We start from the raw sequence: 5,000 nt of genomic DNA, 5'->3' as shown, positions 1-5,000 counted from the left end.
GTGTTCCTGATAGTATTTCATTTCCTGTCCTGACCCGGCTTGACCTGTCTTGTCTGCATCCCTGGCTTTGACCCTTGGTACTTTGACAACAAGGGAATGATTGGAGGTTACAATGGAAAAACATTTTTGAGGTTTCAGCACTAGGAGTGTGCGGGTCGTTAAAAGGACTTGCATTTCCCATACCGGGAGTCAAACCCGGGCCGCCTGGGTGAAAACCAGGAATCCTAACCGCCAGACCATATGGGAAAACTAGCTGCCTTGTTTTGAGAAAAATAGAGAAAACCAAAGGGAAAAAAAGATGTGCCACCGCCATCAGCTTCCAAGTATGGTGGCCAGCTATGACACACATATCGCTTTCACTAATTGGCCTCGTTAGCGCAGCAGGTAGCGCGTCAGTCTCATAATCTGAAGGTCGTGAGTTCGATCCTCACACGGGGCACTACTCTCTAACCATTTTGTGAGCCTTGGGGTCCTTAATCTATGAAAAACACTACTCTTCATCCCTTAGGTCTTGTAGGAAACCATATGGATGGAAAATTGACCGGAAGATCAAGCTTTCAGTGCTTTTTGCCTTCCACCATATTCCACCCAGCTAAAATCTTTAGCTCTGCATCCAACAGACCTTGCAAGATACAATGTCTACTCATCCTGGAACAACAGAGGCATTTTCCATCTATGTGACATGCTTCCCTTAGTTTCATCACACAGAAAGAACAAAGCACAGAGGAATTCAAAAGGGCTTTTTCAAAGGTGTGGAAAAAAAAGATGATGTCTTTGTCAGAGAATGGTTTGCAGAAGATTGGCACATAGATATTTGCCAATGCAAATGTGCAGAAGAGCGAGAACGGCCGAGAAACTTCATGTGCTAGTACGCATGTGCGTACGCCAAAGCGCACACAATGCGTGACAATTTCTGGTGCCCAGTGGCCTATTTAAAGCTAGCAGCATAAGCCATTAGTTGCTGGATGATCTTCAGCTTCCCCTGTGAGTTTCTGTGATCCTGATATTATTCATGTGTGAAAATTCATGTGCCAGTGCGCATATACGTACGCCAAAGCGCGTGCATGAGCCATTAGTTGCTGGATGAACTTCAGCTTGCCCTGTGAGTTCCTGTGTTCCTGATAGTATTTGATTTCCTGTCCTGACCCGGCTTGACCTGTCTTGTCTGCATCCCTGGCTTTGACCCTTGGTACTTTGACAACAAGGGAATGATTGGAGGTTACAATGGAAAAACAGCTTTGAGGTTTCAGCACTAGGAGTGTGCGGGTCGTTAAAAGGACTTGCATTTCTCATACCGGGAGTCGAACCCGGGCCGCCTGGGTGAAAACCAGGAATCCTAACCGCTAGACCATATGGGAAAACTAGCTGCCTTGTTTTGAGAAAAATAGAGAAAACCAAAGGGAAAAAAAGATGTGCCACCGCCATCAGCTTCCAAGTATGGTGGCCAGCTATGACACACATATCGTTTTCACTAATTGGCCTCGTTAGCGCAGCAGGTAGCGCGTCAGTCTCATAATCTGAAGGTCGGGAGTTCGATCCTCACACGGGGCACTACTCTCTAACCGTTTTGTGAGCCTTGGGGTCCTTAATCTATGAAAAACACTACTCTTCATCCCTTAGGTCTTGTAGGAAACCATATGGATGGAAAATTGACCGGAAGATCAAGCTTTCAGTGCTCTTTTGCCTTCCACCATATTCCACCCAGCTAAAATCTTTAGCTCTGCATCCAACAGACCTTGCAAGATACAATGTCTACTCATCCTGGAACAACAGAGGCATTTTCCATCTATGTGACATGCTTCCCTTAGTTTCATCACACAGAAAGAACAAAGCACCGAGGAATTCAAAAGGGCTTTTTCAAAGGTGTGGAAAAAAAAGATGATGTCTCTGTCAGAGAATGGTTTGCAGAAGATTGGCACATAGATATTTGCCAATGCAAATGTGCAGAAGAGCGAGAACGGCCGAGAAACTTCATGTGCTAGTACGCATGTGCGTACACAATGCGTGACAATTTCTGGTGCCCAGTGGCCTATTTAAAGCTAGCAGCATAAGCCATTAGTTGCTGGATGATCTTCAGCTTCCCCTGTGAGTTCCTGTGATCCTGATATTATTCATGTGTGAAAATTCATGTGCCAGTGCGCATATACGTACGCCAAAGCGCATGCATGAGCCATTAGTTGCTGGATGAACTTCAGCTTGCCCTGTGAGTTCCTGTGTTCCTGATAGTATTTCATTTCCTGTCCTGACCCGGCTTGACCTGTCTTGTCTGCATCCCTGGCTTTGACCCTTGGTACTTTGACAACAAGGGAATGATTGGAGGTTACAATGGAAAAACAGCTTTGAGGTTTCAACACTAGGAGTGTGCGGGTCGTTAAAAGGACTTGCATTTCCCATACCGGGAGTCGAACCCGGGCCGCCTGGGTGAAAACCAGGAATCCTAACCGCTAGACCATATGGGAAAACTAGCTGCCTTGTTTTGAGAAAAATAGAGAAAACCAAAGGGAAAAAAAGATGTGCCACCGCCATCAGCTTCCAAGTATGGTGGCCAGCTATGACACACATATCACTTTCACTAATTGGCCTCGTTAGCGCAGCAGGTAGCGCGTCAGTCTCATAATCTGAAGGTCGTGAGTTCGATCCTCACACGGGGCACTACTCTCTAACCATTTTGTGAGCCTTGGGGTCCTTAATCTATGAAAAACACTACTCTTCATCCCTTAGGTCTTGTAGGAAACCATATGGATGGAACATTGACCGGAAGATCAAGCTTTCAGTGCTCTTTTGCCTTCCACCATATTCCACCCAGCTAAAATCTTTAGCTCTGCATCCAACAGACCTTGCAAGATACAATGTCTACTCATCCTGGAACAACAGAGGCATTTTCCATCTATGTGACATGCTTCCCTTAGTTTCATCACACAGAAAGAACAAAGCACCGAGGAATTCAAAAGGGCTTTTTCAAAGGTGTGGAAAAAAAAGATGATGTCTCTGTCAGAGAATGGTTTGCAGAAGATTGGCACATAGATATTTGCCAATGCAAATGTGCAGAAGAGCGAGAACGGCCGAGAAACTTCATGTGCTAGTACGCATGTGCGTACGCCAAAGCGCACACAATGCGTGACAATTTCTGGTGCCCAGTGGCCTATTTAAAGCTAGCAGCATAAGCCATTAGTTGCTGGATGATCTTCAGCTTCCCCTGTGAGTTCCTGTGATCCTGATATTATTCATGTGTGAAAATTCATGTGCCAGTGCGCATATACGTACGCCAAAGCGCGTGCATGAGCCATTAGTTGCTGGATGAACTTCAGCTTGCCCTGTGAGTTCCTGTGTTCCTGATAGTATTTCATTTCCTGTCCTGACCCGGCTTGACCTGTCTTGTCTGCATCCCTGGCTTTGACCCTTGGTACTTTGACAACAAGGGAATGATTGGAGGTTACAATGGAAAAACATTTTTGAGGTTTCAGCACTAGGAGTGTGCGGGTCGTTAAAAGGACTCGCATTTCCCATACCGGGAGTCGAACCCAGGCCGCCTGGGTGAAAACCAGAAATCCTAACCGCTAGACCATATGGGAAAACTAGCTGCCTTGTTTTGAGAAAAATAGAGAAAACCAAAGGGAAAAAAAGATGTGCCACCGCCATCAGCTTCCAAGTATGGTGGCCAGCTATGACACACATATCACTTTCACTAATTGGCCTCGTTAGCGCAGCAGGTAGCGCGTCAGTCTCATAATCTGAAGGTCGTGAGTTCGATCCTCACACGGGGCACTACTCTCTAACCATTTTGTGAGCCTTGGGGTCCTTAATCTATGAAAAACACTACTCTTCATCCCTTAGGTCTTGTAGGAAACCATATGGATGGAACATTGACCGGAAGATCAAGCTTTCAGTGCTCTTTTGCCTTCCACCATATTCCACCCAGCTAAAATCTTTAGCTCTGCATCCAACAGACCTTGCAAGATACAATGTCTACTCATCCTGGAACAATAGAGGCATTTTTCATCTATGTGACATGCTTCCCTTAGTTTCATCACACAGAAAGAACAAAGCACCGAGGAATTCAAAAGGGCTTTTTCAAAGGTGTGGAAAAAAAAGATGATGTCTCTGTCAGAGAATGGTTTTCAGAAGATTGGCACATAGATATTTGCCAATGCAAATGTGCAGAAGAGCGAGAACGGCCGAGAAACTTCATGTGCTAGTACGCATGTGCGTACGCCAAAGCGCACACAATGCGTGACAATTTCTGGTGCCCAGTGGCCTATTTAAAGCTAGCAGCATAAGCCATTAGTTGCTGGATGATCTTCAGCTTCCCCTGTGAGTTCCTGTGATCCTGATATTATTCATGTGTGAAAATTCATGTGCCAGTGCGCATATACGTACGCCAAAGCGCGTGCATGAGCCATTAGTTGCTGGATGAACTTCAGCTTGCCCTGTGAGTTCCTGTGTTCCTGATAGTATTTCATTTCCTGTCCTGACCCGGCTTGACCTGTCTTGTCTGCATCCCTGGCTTTGACCCTTGGTACTTTGACAACAAGGGAATGATTGGAGGTTACAATGGAAAAACAGCTTTGAGGTTTCAGCACTAGGAGTGTGCGGGTCGTTAAAAGGACTTGCATTTCCCATACTGGGAGTCGAACCCGGGCCGCCTGGGTGAAAACCAGGAATCCTAACCGCTAGACCATATGGGAAAACTAGCTGCCTTGTTTTGAGAAAAATAGAGAAAACCAAAGGGAAAAAAAGATGTGCCACCGCCATCAGCTTCCAAGTATGGTGGCCAGCTATGACACACATATCACTTTCACTAATTGGCCTCGTTAGCGCAGCAGGTAGCGCGTCAGTCTCATAATCTGAAGGTCGTGAGTTCGATCCTCACACGGGGCACTACTCTCTAACCATTTTGTGAGCCTTGGGGTCCTTAATCTATGAAAAACACTACTCTTCATCCCTTAGGTCTTGTAGGAAACCATATGGATGGAACATTGACCGGAAGATCAAGCTTTCAG

The 5,000-nt window shown here is 45.9% G+C and overlaps 4 non-coding genes across 4 annotated transcripts; all 4 read left to right on the top strand.

Moving 5' to 3' along the window:
- The first annotated feature begins 366 nt into the window (after nucleotides 1-366).
- TRNAM-CAU (transfer RNA methionine (anticodon CAU)) lies at nucleotides 367-439 on the top strand. Its single transcript has one exon. It is a non-coding gene; the product is annotated as a tRNA-Met (tRNA).
- Nucleotides 440-2,579: 2,140 nt separating this feature from the next.
- TRNAM-CAU (transfer RNA methionine (anticodon CAU)) lies at nucleotides 2,580-2,652 on the top strand. Its single transcript has one exon. It is a non-coding gene; the product is annotated as a tRNA-Met (tRNA).
- Nucleotides 2,653-3,692: 1,040 nt separating this feature from the next.
- Nucleotides 3,693-3,765, top strand: TRNAM-CAU (transfer RNA methionine (anticodon CAU)). The gene has a single exon. It is a non-coding gene; the product is annotated as a tRNA-Met (tRNA).
- A 1,040-nt stretch (nucleotides 3,766-4,805) lies between these two features.
- TRNAM-CAU (transfer RNA methionine (anticodon CAU)) lies at nucleotides 4,806-4,878 on the top strand. Its single transcript has one exon. It is a non-coding gene; the product is annotated as a tRNA-Met (tRNA).
- Nucleotides 4,879-5,000: the final 122 nt, after the last annotated feature.

Source organism: Lithobates pipiens, unplaced genomic scaffold (assembly GCF_037356315.1).
Source record: "Lithobates pipiens isolate NorthernLeopardFrog02 unplaced genomic scaffold, aLitPip1_a1.2 Scaffold_8, whole genome shotgun sequence".
Classification (NCBI taxonomy): Eukaryota; Metazoa; Chordata; class Amphibia; order Anura; family Ranidae; genus Lithobates; species Lithobates pipiens.
This window is presented reverse-complemented; position numbering and strand designations above follow the sequence as displayed.